General features: G+C 40.9%; 1 protein-coding gene across 25 annotated transcripts in view; it reads right to left on the bottom strand.

Annotated features, from left to right (window-relative positions):
- C2CD5 (C2 calcium dependent domain containing 5) overlaps positions 1-26,677 on the bottom strand; it is a 1,731,257-nt gene that overhangs the window by 458,674 nt on the left and 1,245,906 nt on the right. The gene's annotated exons all lie outside the window — the stretch shown is intronic.

The following is a 26,677-nucleotide window of genomic DNA, read 5'->3' as shown; positions in this document are numbered from 1 at the left end:
AAACCTTTGTCCAGTAACTCAGTAAGGTATTGAAGAGCCATACTTAAATTAGGTTTAGAAACATCAAAGTCCTTTGCTGTACTCCAAAATAAAAATCTCCTCCATTTATCTGCGTACACTTTCCTTGAACTAGGCCTTCTGGCCTCCAAAATAACATTCAAAACTTGTTGTGGAAGCTGAGACCCTCCAGGGTTTAAAACAGAATATGCCAGGCTGTTAGATGTAGAGAGTGAAGTTTGACATTGAGTAAATGACCGTTCTCCTGAGACAGCAGGTGAGGAATCGAAGGCAAAGGCCATGGAGGCTCCTGTACCAGACTTCTCAGTAATGGGTACCAGTGCTGTCGAGGCCAATCCGGAGCTATTAAAATCATGTTTGGCTTGTCCTGTCTGACCTTCAGGAGTACCTTTGGGAGGAGAGGCAGAGGTGGAAAGGCATACACATGAAGATTGCTCCAATTGAATGAGAGAGCATCCACTTTCCAAGCTGTGGGATGAAACCTTTTCGTGCAAAACTTTGGCAACTGGTAATTTAGTGGAGAAGCGAACAGATCTATGTCTGGAGTTCCCCATAACACTGTCAATTTCTGAAATACATGAGGATCCAATTTCCACTTATGGGGATCCATAATTTGTCTGCTCAACACATCCGCTAAGGAGTTCTGTGCTCCTGGCAGAAACCTTGCCTGAAGATTTAGCTGTAAACTGAGAGCAGTCTCCCACAAAATCATTGCTTGTCTGCATAGAGGATAAGAATGCGTTCCCCCTTGCTTGTTGATGTACCACATGACAGTTGTGTTGTCTGTTAGAATCAACACCTGCCCTGGAAGAAGTAAATCCTTGAAAGCTATCAATGCAAATTGGACTGCTAACATCTCCTTCAAGTTGATATGTAGATGTTGAAGTCTGGCAGGCCACGTGTCTTGTACCCATTTTCCATTTAGATGAGCTCCCCAAGCTTTGTCTGAGGCATCTGTCGTTAGAATCTGACTCGCCTCTGGCCGGGTCACAGAGAGTCCCTTGTTTAGGTGACATTCCTGAGCCCACCACAAAAATTCCTTTTGAATGCAAGGTATTATCTGAATGACAGTGTCCATATCTTGGCAGTGCTGTGTCCATACATTTTTGAGATACCATTATAGCTTCCTCATATGCAGTTTGGCATTGGGAAGTACCAGAATACAAGATGCCATGAACCCCAAGGCTTGAAGGACTGTCCTTGCAGTCAGCCTGGACTGACGAGACAATTGGTGGAAGTAAAGAGAAAGATTCTTTTGTTTGTCCGGGGTCAAAAGGCCATCTGGGATGCTGTATTCAGTCTCACACCCAGAAAGCACATGTCCTGAGAGGGTACTAGACTGGACTTTATTTCGTTCACAGAATACCCCAGGCATCTTAACACTGCCATCACATACTGTAAATGATGAAGAAGTTCGTCCTTTCCTTGGGCCAGAATCAGGCAATCGTCCAAATAAGGATAGATTTGTATTCCTCTTAGCCTGAAGAAAGCTATCACTGGAGCCAGAACCTTCGTGAACACTCTGGGCGGAGTAGATAAGCCAAAGGGCAATGCAGAGAACTGATAATGAGAAGTCCCAGCCCGAAAACGCAGATACTTCCTGCAACTGAGCCTGATAGGAACATGAAGGTAAGTCTCCTTGAGATCCAGAGTCACCATCCAGTGATCTTTGCCCAGCAGGGGTAAAAGCTGTTGTAACGTCAACATTTTGAACTTGGGAATGTCCAGATATGTGTTGAGGATAGATAAATCCAAAATTGGTCTCCACGTGTCCCCTTTCTTTGGTACTAGAAACAGGCGAGAATAAAATCCTAGGCCCACTTCTGGCAGAGGGACCGGTTGTATGGCCCCTATTTGAAGTAGTAGAGAAATTTGTTTTTGAGCCTCTAGTCTTTGCTGAGGAGGAACGTCCGGCATGCCTTTGAAAGGAGGCAAGGTATGGAAATAAAACTTGTAACCTTGGTGTATGATATCCAATACCCATTTGTCTTGGGTAATCAAATTCCAATTTTCCTTGAAGAGTGCCAACCTTCCTCCCAAAGGTGCTGCCAGGCAAGAAGGATCTGGCAGCTGAAAAGGTAGGTCATTGGGCCTGTTTACGAAAGGACTGGCCCCTGCCCTCACCCGAAGATTGTGCAGGTGAACTCCCTGTTCTATGTCTGAAAGAACTCTGAGCTCTGCCCCTACCATGTCTAGATCTACCCCTAGACTGAGAATCATAAGAAGGATACGTCCACCCCTTAGCAGGCCAATTCCTACTAAACTTCGGAGGCTGAACTTGCAAAAAATCTTTAACAGCCTGCATAGACTTAGCCTTGTCTTCCATTTTCTTCAAGACTGACTCCACAGGTGAACCAAACAACACATCAGACTGCAAAGGAGCATCCAAAATCCTTGTCTTAACATGGTCAGATAAATTCTGATCCTTAAGCCAGGCGTGCCTGCGAAGAACTGAACCAGTGGCAGCCACCCTAGACGAGGCCTGTACAGCATCAAAACCACATTGTAATGAATGCTTACCCACCTGTTCAGAGACATGCACCAAATCTTGTAATTCTTTACACTCAATGCCTTCCGCCAGAGCATCCACCTTAGACTTCAATTGAGAAAGAAGAAAGTTTTGATATTTCAACATATGAAACTGGCAATTCAAAGCCCTCATAGCTAAGGTAGAAGATGTATAGACCTTCTTTCCCCATCTATCCAAAGCTCTGGCCTCTTTATCTGGAGGAACCGGATTTTTACAACAGAGGCCTTGACACCCTTAGGTCCCTGACTAATAGTTTCTGGGTCAGCCCTAGGACTCTTATAAAGATATTTATGAGCCTCAGGCACCCTGTAATACCTATCCGGTTTAACAGGAGCAGGAGGCAGAGAATCAGGATTAAGTGAAGCCTCTGCAAACACATCTTCCACAACATCCAGAACAGGGAGTATAGCCAAGGGCCTATGTTGGGGTAAAAGCAAAATTCCCTAAGCCTTTTCCGGGAATCAGAGAAGTCCTGACCTTCCCACTTAAAATGTTCCCTCATAGAATGAAGTGCCTCTGAAAAAGAAAAATCCTCTGGAGGAGAAGCAGAAGGAGTAGAATCATCTGCATCAGAATCAGAATAAGGAGAGTACTCCTGCAAGTCTTCGGCTGAAGACTCTGAAACATCCGAAGCCTGCTCAAAACTTCCCAACTCTGGCTCCACCCTAGGCCTCTTATCAGGAGGGGGCAAAGAACCTCTAATCAGAGTAATCAAATCTTCTGCCATTTTAAGCATGTGCTTCTTGGGCACAGACCCTGCTGAACTAGGAGTGACACCAACAGAAGCTAAACCTGGCCTGCCTCTGGGAGAAGCCTTGGAAACAGAAGGAGAGGGCCTAACCACCCTAGGAAGGGAAGGGAGTACAGTAACCTGAGAAGCCCCTTCAGCCTGACCTGCCTCCTGAGAGGCCACATCTTGCAATATCAAAGTCTCCCCCTGAGACTCCGGAGAAGTCTCCATCGGAACCACCGGTTCCACTGAAGCCTCTAAAGAACCGGCGTCCGGAACGGACGACTCATCTAGCCTGGGTTTAACTGTTTTGTCTTTGCGCTTCTTCGTAGAAGCGGACGCCGGAGAATCCGACGGCATATTATAATTGCACCGCTTCCCGAAGACCAGCCTAGCACAATCTAACCTTCGCTTAATAGTGCGCTTATTGAACCTAGCACAAAAGCGACACCCAACAACGTCGTGCTCAGGCCCCAAACAAGGAATACACAAAGAATGATAATCCCTATGCGGTATCTGTTTCCCACAAGAAATACAGTTATTCACTTTTTCTGACATCCGGTAAAACACTGAGGCAAGAAAAAAACAAAATATTCCCCAACGGGGTACTTAGCCAACTTGGATTCGGTCTGAAACTCCGAACTCGAAAAATTTCAGAACGCCGAACGGCACTTGCAACGCTGCTTCTGCATCGGACCATGCGGCAAAAAAGACTGAGGATATGACGTCGGTCATGCGCATTTGTACCCTGACGTCCTGATGTCAGTTTTAAGCGCCTTGACCGACGTCAGCCTAATACTTTGGTATTCGGGCCGACCGAGGACAGCGGACTACCCATATGTAAGGACTGCAGCAATGTGAGATGAAGAACATCAATGGAGATATTAAACTGGAAAGCACTGAAATGAGAAGCTGCCAGTCCACGAAGTATGCCACACCAATATTTATTACCAATTCAGAATACAAAATAAAAACAACACATAAAACGCTTAACAAATCACAGCGTTTTTTGTCTTTAATCCAGACTTCATCAGATGAAAGTAATACATCTAAAACCAACCCATTTTAAAACCATCCAATGAGAGCAATGTGATAAGTTTAAAACTCATAAACATGAAGCTAAATAACTACAAATTGTCCTTAACAATCCAAACCTTTAAAATATTAATAATCACCTACCAAAAAAAATCACTCATTTAAAAAAGTAAATTAATTATACCTATATGAAAACAAATATATATATATATATATATATATATATATATATATATATATATATATATATATATATAATATAATAAATATATTTTCCTTTACCTACAAAGACAGTTCTAAGCCTCTGTTAATGTAGTACAAATACACTTTTCATAAAGCAACACCACCATCTAGTGGTCAATTAAAATACATTTGATGTGCAACCTAGCAGAAATCTTTAGTGGTGAAGTACATATTCAAATGGCAAATACCCAGACTTCCTTTAAAAAGAACTTCTTATTATCTAAAAACCATAAAACCCCTAAGATAAATAAAATCCATATGGAACTAGACTACAAATAAATATGTTGGGCGATATTGAACTAAAAATGTATACAAAAATACAAATACAAATTATAACCTTGCTGCCCTGAGTTTTAAAACAGGTGCCACAGAAACGCCATCATTAATACCAGGATACTTGTCTTCTAACACTATTTTCCAATATAATTCCCGGTATTCAATCTTTGTTTCCCACATGCCACCCCTCTCATCCTTTAAAATTTCTTCAATGACAAAAATGTATATTTTGCCAGGGCACAAGATATACTATGTTTGTATAAAGCATTACTTTCTTTTTTACTCTTATTAGCATTTATATGTTCATAAACCCTCCTTCTTAGCTTTCTTTCTATTTTCTCAACATAAAAGCGTAACAAGCTTCACAAATAGCAATGTATATCACCCCTTGAGTATCGCAAGTACTGTGTCCTACCCACAATATACCTCTCTCTCGATTCAATATAAACATTTTCTGTACTGGCTATAAATGAACATTGATCACACATCCCACATAGTTATGTGCCCTTCAACTTGTTAGATTTTCTTGTCTTATCACCCTGAGATTCTAATAAATCCTTAATATTCCTTCCTCTCCTATATAAAAATTTCAATGACCCCTCAAAATTTAACTTAAGGTCAGTTAAACTTCCAAATGTTTCCACTCTCTTTCAAAGGTATTCCTAAAAGCACCTGAATCATCACAATAATCTGAAATAAATGCACCTTCATACGGGGTGTCATCTTTTAATGTGTTTTCCATTGAAATTTCACTAGGTGCTTCTATTAACTGGAAGTGCCTCCCCACTACCGAAAATGGGAGCAAACCTATCTTTCCGGCCCATAACGACCTCTTCCCTCACCTTAGTTAACAATTCGGTAGGGTAACCCTTCTCCAAAAACATATGCATTAGAAATTCATATTCTTCGTGGAAATCACCTTCACTACAGGTCATTCTACTTATTATTGCAAAACTGTCTGTTGACAATGCTTTTTTTCTGATAAAAGGGGTGACCACTACTATAATGCAAAAAGGAATTGGAGTATGCTTTCTTCCTGTACACCTATGACTTGGACATACCACCCTCTTTATATAAGTTCACATCTACTGATCTCATGGGTGAATTGTAAAAGCTGAATAGTATCACTAATGTTTTGTAAAAACATATTACATTTTTCCATAGTATCATGCCAAAATATAATGTATATATCATCCAGGAAGCATTTATTTAACACCCAACAATCTCTTATATTGACTATTAAAAATATATTTCCTTTCCCATGTAGATAAAACCAAATTAACAAACAAAGGTGCGCATCTAGCACCCATCGCTAGTGTTTTGAGTCTATGGTATGGATACCTTTTCTAACTCCTATCTATATTTCACCAGTGCAGACCCTTTCAAACAAAAAAGGAGTATCATTAAGGGGCAGTTTATACGCAGCTCCAGGATGACATCTAATGATGGGGATTTTGAGAGCAAAAGTTTAAAGTTAAAAAGGATGTTTCTTCGGAGAAAATATCCTGTAGACCTGGTTGAAGAAATTATGGCAGAGGTGAAGGAGGGAAGGCTGGGAAGTTTTGGCCCGATACTAGGGGGGTAGTGATGACTCCATGCCAGATAGTACGAACGACCCAGCATCTCAACAGCAAAGACGGAATTTTGTTATTAATTACAGTACTGACACCCCTGATATTAGGGACATTATTTCAAAACACTGGGACAAATTTAGTTGTTACTCGGAACTGGAAGCGTTATTTCAGACCCTCATAAAGTTTACGTACAGGAAGGGTAGAAATTTTTATTTATTGGAAGGTAGAAGGAAATTGTCCAACAGAAGAAGGTTAGGCACATATAAATGTAGGTTGTGTGCCCATTGCCCCTACCTGGAAAACAAAGAAATGGTATACATTGTGGGGAGGGACAGAACTATCAGAGCTAACAGCTTCTCCAACTGTGATAGTGAAGGGGTTGTTTACCTTGCTACCTGTAAATTTTGCGGGGCATTTTATGTGGGAAAAACTATTCATAAGGTAAAGAGAAGGATTTACGAACATTTAAATGCAATACGGAAGAAAGACATCAACAATGCCCTATATAAACATTTTTTAACTTGTAATGCCAGTTGGGGCTTCTTTGTCCTAGATAAGGTAGAAAAGGACCGGAGAGGAGGGCCTTGGGAGAATAAGATCGAAGTTAGAGAATTATTTTGGCATCTAGTTTTGGAAGCCAACAAACTCCCTGGCCTGAATGAACATATCTCCATTGTTCCTATACTTAGGATGACAGCTGCAAAATTATAGACTATAAAAAGGTTTTATGCCCACAGAACGGTAGTACTGCACAGTATTATATTGTGTAATATATGTTTGTATATGCTTATTTTAACTTGTTAGAAATTTGGGACTAGGTTGTTTTTAAGGATTTGCTGTAAATTATATTTTATTTACTTTTAAACTCAAACTTTTCATTCTGGATTTTTTTACTGTGATTGTTCTTTCAGTTTGTTATTTAATTAATTAAAATTGGGTGGGTTTTGTGATATAAAAGGAAGCATTTGCTGTTGTTTTTTTGTATCATCTGATGAAGTCCTTGGGGGACGAAAATGCTTTGGATTGTGGTGAGTTAATATACATGATTAAACAGCTGCTTGCCTGATCCACTGTGGTTTTGCGTTATATTACTTTCCAGTGTCTGGTGCCTTGTGCTTTGTGTTTGGTTCCTGGTTTTTGTGGGTACCAGGACCTCCGTTTTTTATTTGTGCTTACTAGTTGAGGAAAGTACATGAAATAAATATATCTTACAGGTGTTATTTTATGCTCTCATTAAGTCGTTTATAGTTTAGGACACTGATTTATTTCATACATTCTCTTCTAGTATTGCTATCTGCTTTCCCAGTGTTCTGTTTGGTTAGCTGGTTCTCCTTTAAACTTTAACTGGAACTTGCTTTTTGCTTATGGGATTCCGTTTGGGTAATATCAATGCAGTTTGGGCATCTGTAAGCAGTATTTATGTTTCTTAAAGAACAAACTTCATTTTACCTCATATTTTTGCCCTGTTCCTTGTTAAACTGTTGAGGTTGTGATAAATCACTGATGATTAGTCAGTCAGTGAGTAATACCGGACATCATAACTTCACAAAATGCATTTTTGAAGCAAACCTGGCATTCTGTTATCTTTTTCAGTGAATAAGAGTTGCTAAATGTAACTCTTGGGAAGTAAATGACAGCTGCTGAAGAACATGCAGGAAATAATATATTTACTGAGTGAGGTCTGTTTGGAATTTAGTACAAAAATACTCAATAACTCGTCTGACCATTAATTTCATGCATTCTCATCTGATGCGGCTGTATGCTTTTCCCAGTGCTCATTTTCTTTTACTGTGGTCCATCTTTACACTTTTCTCTGGACTTACTTTTGGTTAAATGTTTCCGCTTGTGCTTTTGTCAACAGTATTTGTGTTGGATCTCGCCCTCATGTTTGCCTCGTCCCACTCTAAAATTTTTGACACAGAGATAAATCATTATGGACTGCAGTCAGCAATGCCTGACATAACGATTTTCAGAAGCTGTGTGTTGAAGTAAAACTTTTGTTCAATTAACTTTTTAAATGAATTAGAGTTCCATTTCACAGTTCTTCCTGCCTTTGGTCAGAGAGTAGTGTTTTCCTTTTGTTAATAGTTTGTGTAAGAGTCATTTGTTTGACTTCTCTTATTCTACTAAAAGTACTGAAAGTGCAACGCTGCAACCGTGCACATTTGGCCTGTTGAACCTCTCAATTGCCCAGAATTTTGTAGAACTTTCTCACTTTTGGCTCATTTTTTCCCCTGTCCCACCTTATGGTAAATCACAGAGGATTACAGTCAGTTAGTAATGCTAGACATCTGAGTTTCAGAAAATACACTGACATTCTAGGCCCTAATGTTGCCCTCTGGTGGTGAAGTTAGCATCTGCATCGCAAAGAAACCATCTGCGGCTCTGTACCATGCGCATACACACTCCTTCATGTGTGGTGACTAAGGTGTCTGTTACTGGTTTAAGCAGCCACTGATGTCCTTTCTACACTGGCTCACTGCTATGGCCAAAGCCTTAACTTTTGCCTGGAACCACAGCTGAGCTAGCCGTAAGCCACAGCCCTCCGCATCCCATCTGTGAGGTCGAGCTGCTGAGCTACTAATGAAAATCAGGTTGCCTGGGCTACTCTCAGGGCTTTATCTGTCACCATAAGCAACACAGTGAGCACGCCATTCTTTTGTACTGAAGGATCCCTTAACCATTAAAGCTTGCCTTATGGGTGCAGCATTAGCAGTTTCCATCCACATCTACAGACTTTTGTGATTTTGATTGCTAGATTTGAAAGCATATTCATAACTTACTTTATTATTTTATTTGGTCTCTAAGCTCCATGTGTAACACTATCTGCGATAAATAACTCTTATATTACATCAACGTGACCTTTTCTCCAAGTCATTTACTTTACCTTGTAATACTCACATCTACTTCTCAAGGTTGTTCATACTTACTACTTCTTTGTGAATTAAATTTTGGATTTTGTTTGCTCTCCTGGTAATTTATTTTACACTGTTTTGACCATCAGCTGAGTGGCTGAGATAAACTTGTAATAGGACTCCATATCTTATATTAGCAGGTAAAGTCGTCTTTTATTATGTATGTGTGGCTGCTTAAGCTGCTGTAATATTGAACTCTCTGCTGTATCTACTGTTTCTTTCATCAGACAAAATATGACAGTTCTTTTTTTGAACTTTTTAGTGTAATTTCTAGTCACTACCATGACTTCATTAGAAGTGTTTTAGAAGTATCAAATATGACAAAGCACAAACCAGTAACCAAGAAAAATCTGTAGTAAACTCGGAAAAATGTGCCCAGAACCAATATATCAGCATACAAGTTTATTAAGAAGTGCTTTATTCTACAAAATAAATCTACTTTGACTTCATCAGAATGAAATACGCAAGTCCCAACCCTCAAATTTAAATCAAGTCATCAAATTAACAAAGGCAACTGAACTCAATCATCATAGTAAAAGTATTTTAAAAAGTACAATAATGAAAACAGTGGAATATAAGAAATGAGAAACTTCCAGAAAAAAATGCTGAATTAAGTAAAAAAAAAAAAAAAAAAAAAACAATGAAACTCTATGTAACCTCATAAATATGATGGAAATAGGTATTTAACAACTTGAGAGTACTTAAATTTGAGAGTTTGGACTTGCCTATTTAGTTCTCATGTAGATTTATTTTCTGGATGAAAGCACTCAACTTATTAATAAACTTGTGTGTTGGTTTATCAGTTCTGGGAATGTTATTCCATGTTTACCATTTTTTTTCTTGGTTGTGTTTTTTTAAATAAATGGTTTATATACTCGTGTACCTGGAGCTGGTTTTACACTGGTGGAGTTGCATTGTGTGGGACCTTGGTTGTGGTTGGTTCCTTGTTTTTTCCATGGTATTTCTCTCACTTTAGATGATTACAAGCTTCTGGAGTTGCTGTTCTGCAACAGAAGTGCCTCAGTTGCCTGTACTGAAGTGAAGCAAACAGGTCTGTTTCTGGCACATATCACATATTGGTCAGATTAAGGAAGACAACTCTAATCAACATCCATTCATGGGGGGTTGCTAGAGATCTATTCAGCCTGTCCAATTCCACATTTTCTTATGAGGGAATGTCGGCTGCTGTCAGTTATGTCTACCCTATGAGCTATCTCCCAGGCTTGCATGGTAAGACAGCATAGAAGGCATGAGTTATTCTGCCCCCTTTTTATGTACCACAGCACTGTCATAATCTAGAAGGCACATCCTGAATATATGGTTGAGCGTTTAATACAGAATGAAAGTAACAATTTCTTCCACTTTTATATATATTTTTTTTACTCATGTCTCGCTCCCAAGTCCCCATAAACTTGGAAACTTCTCACATGAGCCCTCCACACACTTAATCTGAGGACTCTGCAATGAGGGTCTTAGGGGTTGGGATGCTCTGAAAGATGGTCCCTGACTGAGATGATTGAGATGTAGTTGTACCATACAACATGAGATCTCAGAGACTGAATGTGATGACACCATTTCTTTCTGACGTACTACTGGAGTTTCCACATGCATAGATGGACAAGTGGCACCACAAGAATGTTGGAACCCAAGTAGCCCAACACTCTGAGCAACTTTCTTGTTGATACTGACTCCTGCTGAATAGCCTTCTGAAAGTACAGGGTCAGATAAGAGACTCGGAAAGGAAGGCTCTGTATAGGTACACAGCTAAGTCCTAGGCAATCAGTCTGAAAACCATTACAATCCTAGTCAATAACCCATATTCAAAACTTCCCTCCAGCCTCAAGGAGGACAATTCAAGAAAGACTGGGGGAGAATTTGTGGCTGGTCATCTAAATATCTAGATTCACTTTGAAGATGGCAAGGGTGCTACTCTGCTTGACATATAGTGGATGTTTGTTTCTGCAATTGGGGATATGTGGAGGTAGGAATCCATTATGCCATGTTTTACTTATCTGTTGATAAAGGTATCATTCCATTAACCTAATATTTCAGAAGCAATCTGCTTCCGCTCTGTGAAGGAACAGATGGTCAAAGAAGACTGGATCTTTCACAGCTTGCATTGGTGAATACACTGAAATAGGAATCTATCCTGCCATGTTTTACTTATCCGTTGATGAGGGTATACTTCCTTTAACCTGATAGTTCAGAAATAATTTGTTCTGTGAAGGAAGAGAAGGTCAAAGAGGATTGGATCTTTCACGGTTTGCAGGACTAGACAAAGATCTTCATGCTGGAATCTATAAGAAACAGAGATGAGAGAGAGAGAGATCTGACAGTTTATGTTAATGACTTAAGTTTTGAGGCCGCTGATCTTTTTAGTTAGGAACCTCCGAGGTCTCTCATGCTAAATGTTATGTTTAGACAAATACATGCCAAAAGGGACATATTATTCTCTAAGGGGTCTGATAAAAAATAAATAAAGGGGAATTCAAACTTTTAAGTATCTACAGAAGATGTCTTTGGTGGTTAGATAAGCCAGACAGAAGGATTCCTAACTATTACAGTGACATGATTGTCAAGTGATAAAAAAAATACTAACAAAGAGTGCCTAGATCTCCTGTGACAATGTCTGACTGGAGGGATGTATTATCTATATGGTATGGGAAATGCTTTGTTTGCCAAAACTCACTAATCTATATTTTTCACATTTAATGTGAGACCACTGTCCTTACACCAGCTGTTAACATGGTCTAGCTCACGCTGAAACAATTCCGAGTTAGTGGAAAATCGAACAACTCCCAGTTTACACTCATCAGCAAACTTAGATAGCCTTAAGTCAGGAGTGTTAGCCTGAAAGTCTAAGAAAAAGATGACAAGTTGGACAGGCCTAACACTGAGCCCTATGGTACAGCATTGGTATTTTCTAAGCTTTCAGAAGTGGCATCTGGAACTCTAACCAGTTTTCTTTCTGTCAGACAACCCATTAGCTTTCTACTATACAACATAATGATTTATATTCAGATTACAAGTTAGTCAATAAAGCCTGCATGGTGAACAGTATCAAATACATTAGCCAGGTCCATATATGCTGTATATACTACATAACCCCTAACTACTGATTCACTGGCTTTTAATGAAGTTGAAGAGTCATGACCTTCCCTTGATAAGCCAAAATGAAAAATGTCCAGGGTTAACAGATTTTCAATGTCCAGATTAATGAGGTCTGAAATGATACACTCCAGAACATTACATATGACACCAGTAAGAATAAAGGGTTTATAACTACCAGATCTGTTCTTGGGCCGCTCTTTTGCAACGGCATTACTATGTCTATTTTCCAGGGTTCAGGAATGTAAGCACTGGAGATACTTAAACTGAAGTTGTTAAGTAGATTTGTGTCTAAGCATGTCACTAGGAAAACAAGGTTCCATGAAGGGGTCATATTTGATTTCTTCAAACTGATGGTGAGGTCTTTAAAGAAGTTCAGGGTGAAGTCCAATGCCTTGCATATTCCCTTCATTGATTATGATTGGATGAGACAGTCATCCAGGTAAAGAGAGAGAGAGAGATGTAGATGCCCTTTGTCTTGCAAAGAGCCATACATTTGATAAAGAATACTAGGTGCAATAGACAAGGCAAAGGAATGAAATGGAAATACCTTACCTCTGCTGTCAACATGATGAACTCACTGTGTTGTTCAACTTCAGGAATGTCATGGAAGGCATCTTTTAGGTCTAGAGTGACTAAGGGCACCTGAGGTGGGGTTAAGGGTAAAACACTTTGGAAAGTTAGCATTGTGAACTCTGGAAAATGAGACATTTGTTAGGTGACACAGATCCAGAACTGGGTTCCACATGCTTTCCTTTCTTGGCAGCAGGCATAGCCTGAAATAAAATCCTGTGCCTTTTTAAACACAGAGGACTTTTTTCTGGCCCATGACTGTATTATTTCTCGTAAGACAGCACGTCCTTTGGAATCAGGGAAATTCCACTACATGATGGAATTCTGAGAAACTATAACCTGCAAACTTGGTGCAGAATGCTCAGGACCCAACAGTCCAGTGAAACGTTTTCCCAGTTTCTTGCAAAATATTATAAATACCCTGATCTTTCTCTCTGACTGGAGAGGGCCACAAGGAAGAGAGAGAGGGGAGTGGGATAGGGTGGGCTGGGGGGGGGGGGTAATCTGGATGAGTAACTGCTATTCCTCTGCGAATCACACCCCATGGCCCACAAACTTCTCCTTTGATTCTGTCAGTCTTTTCAGAATTTTCCTTTACCTAATGTCTTCTGGTCCTACTTAAAATATTAGGACCAAGATTTTGCTGGGTGGTTCCTGGTGAATTTAGGAGCTTAGGGTTGAAAAAGCTGCTTGCCAGACTACTTGTTTTGCCCTTCTCCTCCAATATCTTGACTACGCCTTCTGCTGGAGATGAAGAGGATAAGGGGGCCTCACAATCAGGCTCAAATTTATTTTATTTTATTTTACATTTGTTTACCGGGAAAGTCCGACTGGAACTAGGTCCATTAATATACAGTGTTATATAAACAATCAGAAAATTTCAAATAATAAAAATTTTTTACATACAATAGATCTTTTCAGACAGGTTTACATTACACAAAGAGGACCCTGGATATTGGTATTTGGGAAGGAAAAGAAAAATAGTTTCATACAGTGTTATATGTACAATCAAGAAAATATTTCATACAAAGATCTTTCCAGGTGGGTTTACATTTGTCAAGAGCGGACCTTGGATGTTGGTTATTTGGGAGGGAAAGAAAACAATGGATATACTCATTGCCTGATGCAATCAAAGTGACATCACAGAAGGCAATATAGTAGGAAAAAGTAGCTGAAAGTAGTCCTGTTCTAGGAGTTTTTGAAGTACTGAGTATTAGGCATAGTGAGCAGTGATAGAAAGGAGAAGGAAGAAATGAAGGGGATTAGGAAAGCATTTATGTAATGCAAGGACAGAGCCATGACTGCAGGAGGTGTGGCTTGAGTAATTTTTTGAACAGTGAGATAGATGTTGCTGAGGATATATTTTGGGGGAGCTTATTCCATTCCTTAGCGATGGTATGAGAGAAGAGGGCTTTCCCTGCAGTGTTGTTGGCTTTGGATATGCAGAACAGGGTCTTGTTTGATGAGCGTAGAGGACGGTTTGCTGAGTACTGGTTTAGTAGTTGGTTTAGGGGTGGCATTTTGTGGGGATGCTTTAGTATGTTGAAGGTGAGCACTAGCTGGTGGTACCTAATTAGCTGAGGGAGCTCTAACCATTGTAGGTGTTTTAAGGCAAGACAGTGATGACTTCTAAAAGTGGAGTTATTGGCAAATTTTGCAATCTTATTGTAGCATGATTCTAGTTTGTCAAGGTCTGTTTTCCTGATGTGAATTAGGATTGGTGATGCATATAGTAGGATAGACAAGAGTTGGGTTTGGGTTAGGGTGATTCGTGCTTGGTCTGATAGGAACTGTTTGTGTTTGTATAAAGTTCCTAATTTTTTATGAACCTTTTTAATGGTTTGAGAGATGTGGACGTTGAAGTTAAGATCCTGATCTATTTCAACAAGGAGTAGTTTGGTATGTGGGGAGGGAGAGATTAATGTGCCATTGCTGGAGGTGATGGTGAAAGGAAAATGTGTGGTTTTGTATTTGTTGGGGGTGAATAGAAGTAGTTTGGTCTTTTTGGGGTTTAGAATAAGGTGGATATCAGTAATCCATTTTTTTATGGAGCAGAAGGATTCTTGGGTAAGTTTCTGAAGTGTGGTTATGGTTGGGGCTGAGCAGATTAGAGTTGAGTCATCTGCGTACTGTATAAGTGATGCATGCAGGGTGGAGGTATGTAGTTTGTTGGTGAAAATGGTAAATAGTAAAGGACCTAGTATTGACCCTTGTGGAACGCCTACAGTAGTTGGTAGTAGTGGTGATAGTATGCCTTGCCATTTTACTGACTGTTTTCTATCAGAGAGATAGTTTTTGAACCAGGAAGTAGCAGAGGGGGCAAAGGAGATGGCGGTTAGAGTGTCTATAAGTAGGTTATGTGAGACCATGTCAAATGCCTTAGATAGATCTAAGAATATGCCTGATACAAAGTTGTTGTTGTTTCTAAGTTGGTTAACCTGGTTAGTAAAGGAGAGAAGAGCACTAGTTGTACTATGGTTAGGGCGGAATCCATGCTGTGTGAGGGAGAAGAGATTATGTGAGGTTAAGAAATGCATCACCTGGGTGTGAATGCATCTCTCCAGGAGCTTGGAAAGGGGGGATAGGATAGCAATGGGGTGGTAGTTTTATAGTTCATAGGAGTTACCTCCTTTGTGTAGGGGTATTATATATGACACTTTCCATAGTTGGGGGATGTAGGCTTCCTGTATGGAGCGGTTTATAAGAAGTGAGATGGGGTAGGCTAGGGACTCTGCAGCTAATTTTAGTAAAGTAGTGGGTAGACCATCTGCTGCGAGAGTGGTGGGTTTTAGTTTTGAGAGTAATTTTTTTACTGTGGAGGTAGGTATGGGTGAGAGGGTAAAAGAGGGTATATTATTGTGATCTATAGTTGGGGTGAGTATAGGTTTATTGTTGGATAGATAAGGATAGAATAGAGTCTGTGAAGTGATGGTTAAACTGGGAAGCTATGTTGTCATTATCATTGTTGGTGTTGGGAGCTCGGGTTGTAGTTTGTCCAGGTTTTAGAAGGGTATTTAAAGCCTGCCAGAACTTTTTAGGGTTTTTGGAACGTTTGTTTTGGATCCATAGGAAGTAGTTTTGTTTGTCCATTTTTATTTGTTTTTTGGCCTGGTTTCTAAGTTGTTGATATATTTGTTTATCTTGGTTGGTGTTGTTTTTTTCCAGTTCTTCCATGCATTATCTCTGGCTTTTAGTAGAACTTTTCTTGTCCTATTTAGCCAAGGGGCATAGTTAACCTTAGTTCTATGTTTCCTGATGGAGGCTAGTATGTTTAGCACTTTCATAAAAGTATTATTGAAATATTCAACTGCCTGGTCTGATGGTAGGGTTTGTATTGGGTGCCAGTGACTTTGTTGTAACATACTGTTAAGGATTTGTGGATTTACCTTGTGCTCATTTCTGGTCTCTTTATATAGTATAGGTTTGGGTATGTTTACTTGTCTACGAAGGAGGAAAGTGGGGCAGTGGTCACTCAGTATATCAGGTAGGCAGCCCACATGATAATTTTCTTTGGGGAGGCTAACTAAAGTCCAATCAAGAATGGAGGGTTTATTAAATCTTTTGTCAACTCTGGTGGGTTCTTGGATTAACTGTGAGAATCCAAACAAGTTTATATGGTTTGCAGGATTGTTGGCATTGCAGGCTAGCCAGTCTAGGTTTAGGTCTCCTAGCAGGATGGTTTGTGGGGCAGGTTGATTGTAGCCCATTGCAACATATCCTCTGTTATAGGTGAGTTATTTCCTGGAGGAACATAACTCCAGAGGATGTTGATTCTTTTTTTGTTTTTGTGGGAGATAGTGGAGCCTAGTGTTTCGGAGTTGCCAAAAATGGGAAGTGGGGTTTTAAGGGGTTGAAGGTTAAGTGTGTTTTTAAATAAGATTGCAACTCCACCACCCTTTTTGGTATTTCTATCTTGCCTTAGAATGTTATAGCCAGGGGGGAGAATTTCTTCATCTTGGGTGGTGGGTTTTAGCCAGGTTTCAGTTATGGTTAGTATATCTGGTGAGTAGTGGGCTATGAATGCATGTAAGTCTTGTAGTTTGTTGGATATACTTCTTGAGTTTAGGTTAATAATAATTAGGTCTGTTTCCTGTTTGCGGAAGAGAATTTCATGGCTTGGACCTGGGTTTGGGTGTATGTCTCCTGAGATTAGTAGCCATCTTTTAAGGAATAGTTTGAGTTTGATGGCGTGAGCTAGGTCTGTATGATGTCTAGGTGTTGTTATTCTATGGGAAGATAATGTTGTGTGTGGTTTGTTTATATAATATAATGGGCTACTATTAAATAGTGTGGGGCAGATTGTAATGTTTGTATGTGTACGTATGTGTGTGTAGGTATGTGTTATGTGGAAGGTAGTGTTTAATGGTATGATAGCATGTATGGATGTGGTGTAGGCTAGAGTAGTGAGAGTTAGTAGTAGTAGTGGTAGTATGCCTAGCATGATTTGTCAGGGATTATTAGAGGAGATGAATGTATGTAGTGGGGTGTGGTAAGAGAGTGGGAGTGGATAAGGCAATTGAGGGAAGGTGATAGGATGTAGAATTAGGGGTGTGACTATTAGCAGTATAAAGTTGTGACCACTGGGGGCGGGTGAGAATTGGGGGCAGAGTAGGGGAGCGGAGTGAGCCCAGCAGGCTGACGGAGCGGAAGAGCTGAGAGGAGTGAGAGTCCCACGAGGAACTATCAGTGAGTTGACCCTTTGGAATTGTAAGGTTCAACAGCTATATGCTAGGTAAGTGAGAATCTCTGGGTGGGGTAATACACAGCAGTCTAGGGAGGAGATACGTAAAAGCCAAATATGCAAATATATAGTACTACGGGCTGGGGTACAACTAAAGTATGCTGGTATATGGGGTACTGTATCTAAAAGTGGGTAAAATGCTGCCACCTAGTGGTGAAAAATCATACAGTGATACACTGTTGTTTAAAATACAGGCAGCTAGAAATATTTAAAATCAGGGAGTGGAGTGGAGTAAAGGGGGTCTATGGATGGCAGTAGGCTGCTATTGTGTTACGCTGTGGGTACTTTAGGCATTAAAATAAACAAACTAGGTTAAAGCAAGTGGTTAGTTCTTACTTAATCACAAAATAACACTAGGTGGAGACCCGTAGATAGTTCTACATACACGCTGACTCTTGTTTGAGGGAGAACAGGCTACAACCAGCACTGTGGTTGTTTTGGATCCAGACAATAGTACAGTTTTGTACCTACCATAAATGTAGATGTTCGAGGATTCCATTGCTGCAGTCCTGACTATTGGGTATAGTCCGCGTCCAGTCGGCCCGAATACCAGAGTATAAGGCTGACGTCGGTCATGGCGCCTTAGACTGACGTCAGTACGTCAGGGTACTAATGCGCATGACCGGCGTCATATCCTCAGTCTTTTCTTGCCCCAGATGTCAGAAGATCCTAAAAAGACAAGTCCCAGAAAACCTGCACCCAAAAACATGTACAATATATACAACAATATATACAAAAACATAAGCATGTAAACTCACCTACACAACCACCCCTAAAATCAGAGGGGAAGGAGGGAGGGTAAATTGGACTGCAGCAATGGAATCCTCGAACATCTACATTTATGGTAGGTACAAAACTGTACTATGTTCTTCGTCTTCCATTGCTGCAGTCCTGACTATTAGGTAGAATCCCAAAGCAGAGGTAAGGGAGGCTGGCAATTTATAAAGAAGTAGGAGCTGACAACATGCCTTGCAAAACAGCTGTGGCAAAACCAGCCCTAGACTTAGAGTAGATAGGAAGGTGATAATGCTTAGAGAAAGTATGCACTGAACTCCAAGTAGCTGCTTCCAAAATATCCTTAGTTGCCACCCCTTAGAAATGCTGTTGAAGTGGCAGTAGCCCTAGTGGAATGAGGCCTAATCCCAGATGGAATCTCCTTGCCATGATGGGAATAACAAAATGCAATGCAAAAGCCAATCCACCTGGAAATAGTTTGTTTTGACACAGGCTTGCCCTGTGAACTCAAAACAAAAGAAACAAACAACTGCTGAGACTGCCTAAAATCCTTAGTCCTGCTTAAATAATATCGTAACTGCCTATGTACATCTAAAGTGTGCAAAATCTTTTCCCCTTTATTTTGGGGGTCTGCATAAAAAGTAGGCAAATGAATAGTTTGGTTTAAAGCCACACTAGAAACCACCTTAGGCATAAAGGATGGATTAGTGCGTAATGATACCTATCCTTATGGAAAATCAAAAGGGCTCAACTGCCATAAGGGCCTGCAACTCAGACACCCTTCTTGCAGAAGTAATAGCCAACAGAAAAGCAGTCTTCCATGACAAGTATTTCAATTCAGCAGTAGCCCTTGAGGCTCAAAAGGTTGTAGAGTAAGTTTTTCCAACACAAAATTGAGATCCCAAGCAGGAGTAGGAGCTCTACGTGCGGGTCTTATATTCTTTGCCCCTCTAAGAAACTGCTTGAACAAAGCATGCGAAAACAAAGGTGGGTCACAATCATAGTGAGCTGAAATTGCTGCAGCATGAATCTTAATGGAAGAGAAGGACAAACCTTTGTCCAATAACTCAGTAAGATATTGAAGAGCCACACTCAAATTAGGCTCAGAAATCTCCAAATTCTTTGCTGTACTCCAAAATAAAAATCTCTTCCATTTTCCTGCGTACACCTTCCTTGTACTAGGTCTTCTAGCTTCCATAATCACATTTAAAACTTGTTGAGGAAGTTGAGACCTGCTGTGTTTCAACAGAGAATATGCCAGGCTGTTAGATGAAGAGAGTGAAGCTTGACATTGAGCAGATGACCGTCCTTCTGAGATAACAGATGAGGAATCAGAGGTAAAGGCCATGGAGGCTTCTTTACTAGACTCCGTAGTAGTGGATACCAGTGTTGCGAGGCCAATCTGGAGCTATCAAAATCATCCTTGGCCTGTCTTGTCTGACCTTTAATAGTACCTTTGGAAGAAGAGGCAGAGGTGGAAGGGCATAGACATGAAGGTTTTCCAACTGAAAGACAGAGCATCCACTTTCCAAGCTGTGTGATGAAACCCCTTTGTGCAATACTTTGGCAGCTGGTGGTTTAGTGGAGAAGCGAACAGATCTATGTCTGGAGTTCCCATGACACTGTCAATTTCTGAAATACATGAAGATCCAGTTTCCACTCGTGGGGATCCATGATTTGTCTGCTTAACACATCTGCTAAGGAGTTCTGTGCTCCTGGCAGAAACCTTGCCTGAAGAGTTAGTTGCAAGCTTAACGCAGTCTCCCATAAAATCATTGCCTGCCTGCATAGAGGATAAGAATGTGTTCCCCGTTGCTTGTTGATGTACCACATGACAGTTGTGTTGTCTGTTAGAATCAACACCTGCCCTGGAAGAAGTAACTCCTTGAAAGCCATTAATGCAAACTGGACTGCTAACATCTCCTTCATGTTGATATGTAGATGCTGTAGTTTGGCAGGCCACTTGTCTTGTATCCACTTTCCATTTAGATGAGCTCCATGAAGCAATGTCCGAGGCATCTGTCGAAAAAATCTGACTACGCCTCTGGCGGGTCACAGAGAGTCCCTTGTTTAGGTGACATTCCTGAGCCCACCACAAGAATTCTTTTTTGAAGGCAAGGTATTATATGAATGACAGTGTCCAAATCCTGGCAGTGCTGTGTCCATACATTTTGAGATACCATTGCAGCTTCCTCATATGCAGTTTGGCATTGGGAAGCACCAGAATACAAGATGCCATGAACCCTAATGCTTGAAGGACTGTCCTTGCAGTCAGCACGGACTGATGAGATAGTTGATGGAAGTAAAGTGACAGACTCTTTTGTTTGTCCGGGGTTAAAAAGGCCATCTGGGCTGCTGTATTCAGTCTCACACCCAGAAAGCACATGTCTTGAGAGGGTACTAGACTGGACTTTATTACGTTCACAGAATACCCTAGGCATCTTAGCACTGCTATGACATATTCCAGATGCTGTAGAAGGTCTTCCTTTTCTTGAGCCAGAATCAGGCAGTCGTCCAAATAAGGATAGATTTGAATTCCTTGAAGCCTGAAGTAAGCTATCACTGGAGCCAGAACCTTTGTGAATACTCTGAAGCAGTAGATAAGCCAAAGGGCAATGCAGAGAACTGATTATCAAAATCTCCAGTTCCAAACGCATGATACTTCCTGCAACCTAGCCTTATAGGCACATGAAGGTAAGCTTCCTTGAGATCTAAAGTTACCATCCAGTGATCTTTGCCCAGTAGAGGTAAAAGCTGTTGTAACGTCAACATCTTGAACTTGGGAATGTCCAGATAAGTGTTGAGGATAGATAAATCCAAAATTGGTCTCCACGTGTTCCCCTTCTTTGGTACTAGGAACAGGCGAGAATAAAAACCTAGGCCCCTTTCTGATACAGGGACTGGCTGAATGGCCCCTATCTGGAGTAACTGAGAAATTTGCTTGTGAGCCTCTTGTCTTTGTGGAGGAGGAACGTCTGGCATGCCTTTGAAAGGGGCATTGTGTGGAAATAAAATCTGTAACCGTGATGAATGATATCCAACACCCATCTGTCTTGAGTAATTAAATCCCAATTTTCTTTGAAAAGAGACAGTCTTCCTCCCAAAGGAGCTGCCAGACGAGAGTCCACTGGCAGCTGAAAAGGCAGATCATTGGGTCTGTTTACAAAGGACTGACCCTGCCCTCACCAGAAGTCTGAGCAGGTGAACTCCCTGATCTAGGCCTAAGAACCTTGAGCCCTGCCTACCACGTCTAGACCTACCCCTAGACTGGGAATCATAAACAGGATATGTCCACCCCTTAGCAGGCCAATTTCTACTAAACTTGGGAGGCTGCACCTGCAAAAATCTTTAACAGTCTGCATAGACTTAGCTTTTGTCCTCCATTCTCTTTAAAACTGCTTCCACAGAATGATCCAAACAACACATCAGACTGTAAAGGAGCATCCAAAATCCTTGTCTTAACATGCTCCAGCCAAATTCTGATCCTTCAACCAGGCATGCCTCGAAGAACAGAACTAGTAGCAGCCACCCTCGAGGAGGCCTGTACAGCATCAAAACCACACTGCAAAGAATGCTTACCCACTTGTTCAGACACATGAACCAAATCCAGCAACTCTTTACACTCAATACCTTCCGCCAAAGCATCCACCTTAGATTTCAATTGTGAAAGGAGATAATTTTGATATTTTAGCATGTGAAACTGACAATTCAACGCCCTCATGGCTAGAGTGGAAGAAGTATACATTTTCTTTCCCCACCTATCCAAAGCCCTTGCCGCTTTAAGAGAGGGTACAGGATTTTTAACCACAGAAGCTTTTACATCTTTAGGCCCCCGAGAAACAGTATTATCATTGTTGGTGTTGGGAGCTCGGGTTGTAGTTTGTCCAGGTTTTAGAAGGGTATTTAAAGCCTGCCAGAACTTTTTAGGGTTTTTGGAACGTTTGTTTTGGATCCCTAGGAAGTAGCTTTGTTTGTCCATTTTTATTTGTTTTTTGGCCTGGTTTCTAAGTTGTTGATATATTTGTTTATCTTGGTTGGTGTTGTTTTTTTCCAGTTCTTCCATGCATTATCTCTGGCTTTTAGTAGAACTTTTCTTGTCCTATTTAGCCAAGGGGCATAGTTAACCTTAGTTCTATGTTTCCTGATGGAGGCTAGTATGTTTAGCACTTTCATAAAAGTATTATTGAAATATTCAACTGCCTGGTCTGATGGTAGGGTTTGTATTGGGTGCCAGTGACTTTGTTGTAACATACTGTTAAGGATTTGTGGATTTACCTTGTGCTCATTTCTGGTCTCTTTATATAGTATAGGTTTGGGTATGTTTACTTGTCTCTGAAGGAGGAAAGTGGGGCAGTGGTCACTCAGTATATCAGGTAGGCAGCCCACATGATAATTTTCTTTGGGAGGCTAACTAAAGTCCAATCAAGAATGGAGGGTTTATTAAATCTTTGTCAACTCTGGTGGGTTCTTGGATTAACTGTGAGAATCCAAACAAGTTTATATGGTTTGCAGGATTGTTGGCATTGCAGGCTAGCCAGTCTAGGTTTAGGTCTCCTAGCAGGATGGTTTGTGGGCAGGTTGATTGTAGCCCATTGCAACATATCCTCTGTTATAGGTGAGTTATTTCCTGGAGGAACATAACTCCAGAGGATGTTGATTCTTTTTTGTTTTTGTGGAGATAGTGGAGCCTAGTGTTTGGAGTTGCCAAAATGGGAAGTGGGGTTTTAAGGGGTTGAAGGTTAAGTGTGTTTTTAAATAAGATTGCAACTCCACCACCCTTTTTGGTATTTCTATCTTGCCTTAGAATGTTATAGCCAGGGGGGAGAATTTCTTCATCTTGGGTGGTGGGTTTTAGCCAGGTTTCAGTTATGGTTAGTATATCTGGTGAGTAGTGGGCTATGAATGCATGTAAGTCTTGTAGTTTGTTGGATATACTTCTTGAGTTTAGGTTAATAATAATTAGGTCTGTTTCCTGTTTGGGAAGAGAATTTCATGGCTTGGACCTGGGTTTGGGTGTATGTCTCCTGAGATTAGTAGCCATCTTTTAAGGAATAGTTTGAGTTTGATGGCGTGAGCTAGGTCTGTATGATGTCTAGGTGTTGTTATTCTATGGGAAGATAATGTTGTGTGTGGTTTGTTTATATAATATAATGGGCTACTATTAAATAGTGTGGGGCAGATTGTAATGTTTGTATGTGTATGCATGTGTGTAGGTATGTGTTATGTGGAAGGTAGTGTTTAATGGTATGATAGCATGTATGGATGTGGTGTAGGCTAGAGTAGTGAGAGTTAGTAGTAGTAGTGGTAGTATGCCTAGCATGATTTGTCAGGGATTATTAGAGGAGATGAATGTATGTAGTGGGGTGTGGTAAGAGAGTGGGAGTGGATAAGGCAATTGAGGGAAGGTGATAGGATGTAGAATTAGGGGTGTGACTATTAGCAGTATAAAGTTGTGACCACTGGGGGCGGGTGAGAATTGGGGGCAGAGTAGGGGAGCGGAGTGAGCCCAACGGGCGAACGGAGCGGGAAGTGCTGAGAGGAGTGAGAGTCCCACGAGGAACTATCAGTGAGTTGACCCTTTGGAATTGTAAGGTTCAACAGCTATATGCTAGGTAAGTGAGAATCTCTGGGTGGGGTAATACACAGCAGTCTAGGGAGGGGAGATACGTAAAAGCCAAATATGCAAATATATAGTACTACACGGGCTGGGGGTACAACTAAAGTATGCTGGTATATGGGGTACTGTATCTAAAAGTGGGTAAAATGCTGCCACCTAGTGGTGAAAAATCATACAGTGATACACTGTTGTTTAAAATACAGGCAGCTAGAAATATTTAAAATCAGGGAGTGGAGTGGAGTAAAGGGGGTCTATGGATGGCAGTAGGCTGCTATTGTGTTACGCTGTGGGTACTTTAGGCATTAAAATAAACAAACTAGGTTAAAGCAAGTGGTTAGTTCTTACTTAATCACAAAATAACACTAGGTGGAGACCCGTAGATAGTTCTACATACACGCTGACTCTTGTTTGAGGGAGAACAGGCTACAACCAGCACTGTGGTTGTTTTGGATCCAGACAATCCAGGGATGATCCCCTTAGGAGGTTCTACGTCTTTGGTGGTTAACTAAACTCTGAGGAGCACCCGAGGTTGGAGGGTGAGGGTAACAGCGAGCTGTAGAGAGAGAAAGAGGCTGTTTAGTAGTCTGGTAACATAAGGAGGGTGGAGAGTGAGTAAAAAAAAGGAGTGTCTAGGAGGAGAAAAGAGTATATATGTTAGGAGAGTTTAGAGAGGTATTGATGTACTAGATAGTGTTATATAGAGAGGAGTGGGTGAGCACAGTAGCAAAGTGACAGAAAGGATACAAAAAACTGTACTATGCTGTACCTAGTATTGATGTACTAGATAGTGCTATATAGAGAGGAGTGGGTGAGCACAGTAGCAAAGTGAGAGAAAGGATACAAAAAACTGTACTATGCTGTACCTAGTAGGCCATACAGCAAGAGTGCAGGAGGAATTACATAAAACAGTGCATTAACATTTCAGGTAAAACCAGTAACTAAGCAGCTACATAAGGCAGAACACAGTGTTATACAAATGCCTGACTGAAATGAGCAGTATGCATTAATATGCGTTTCAAAAATGCAGGCTAAAAACAGTCTTGCCAGAGTTTCCGGTAAACAGCAGCTAAGCAGTTAGATAAAGCAGAACACACTGTTAAACAAATGCGTGCTGGAAATTAGCAGTATGCCTTAACGTGCATTTCAGAAATACAGGTTAAAACAGTCTTGCTAGAAATTCCAGAAGCACCAAAAAAACAAATGCGAAGCTGGTATTTATATCGGTATGCATGTACGCGTGTTTCCCGTTTTGGTTAAAAACTGTCTTGACGGACAGTAATGTTGTTATACTAGCGCGCTTAATACAACAAGTAATTCTTGTTTTGGCTGTGTTAACTAATTATTAACAAGTAATGTTGCTTATACTAGCGCTAGTCCCAGTACCGCTTAATACAAGTAATTCCTGTTTCAGCTGTTTTAGCTAATTATTACCAAGTATTCAGTCCAATGCCAACATGAAACAGCAGCTGTTAGGCAGAGTTGCGTCTATCTAAGCACATGTGTATGGCGTATTCCTTGTGCCGGTACATGCAGAGGTAGATATGCACAAAAACACAATTTTAACAAGTAGTGGTCTGATGCTAGCATAAACAGCAGCCGTTTTAGGCAGAGTTTGATCTATCTAAGCACACGTGTACCACGGTTCTTGTAAATGCAGGAACAAAAGGTATCTGAACCACATATGCCAGTTCATCTGCTTGAAAGTTTTGGAATCCAAATCTACGATAGCAGGTTTTACCCTTCTCTTCTTAGAAGGTACTCTAACCTCCTCAGGGACATCCAGTTCTGGTTGTTTGCAGTTCAGCAAAAACATACAATCCTTAGCTAGTTGGAAAATTTGCTTAGTAGAAGTCTGGGAAGTAGAAAGAACCAAGGCACTATCAAGACCTAGGCCAAGGCAAGCTGGCTGGCAGCAGTTTGGTCTTCAGTGCTTTGTGCCTCAGATAAAACTGCCCTGGAAACCTCAAGCGGTGGGCGGGAAAACAAGAGCTCCTCTGAGTCCCTGGGAACTTCCTCTCACACAAGTACAACGGGGGTACCACCCTCCCTTTTATTAATTATAATGCAAGCCTATGAGAGAGGGGATCTTGATATCAGAAGACAGGGTGGATTCAGTCTGGGAGGACATCTGAGACGATGACGGTAAAGTGGCCTGCACAGCTGTCAAGCCAGAGACCTTGGCCAAGCCTGTCTCCAGTGGTGAGGGTGGGGTCTGTAAAAATGCCTCACTGTGACAGGAATTTCCAGACCTGGAGAAATCTCGGTTGTCCAGCAGGACATAGTCTCTCTCAAGGCTTGTCCCCATGTTTCTTGTCAGAAATGTTTCTTTTTTGGTGGAAGGTTTCAAGAGGTCTTTGCTAACTCCATTTAACATTCTGGAACCAGGCACACATCCATCTTTTGTGGCAAACTCCTAAAGAAATCATCTTCCCTTATGGACTTGTCCTCAGCTTGAAGCTGGCACAATGCTGACAAGAGTCAACATCATGCTGTGGGCCAAGGCAAAGCAAAAACATTGGATGTCCACATGAATAATTTGCTTCCACAGTCGCAGATTCTGAACCATGATCAAACACTAGCTA

The sequence above is a fragment of the Protopterus annectens genome, chromosome 11.part0 (genome assembly GCF_019279795.1).
Source record: "Protopterus annectens isolate FY-2018-M chromosome 11.part0, PAN1.0, whole genome shotgun sequence".
Classification (NCBI taxonomy): domain Eukaryota; kingdom Metazoa; phylum Chordata; order Ceratodontiformes; family Protopteridae; genus Protopterus; species Protopterus annectens.
This window is presented reverse-complemented; position numbering and strand designations above follow the sequence as displayed.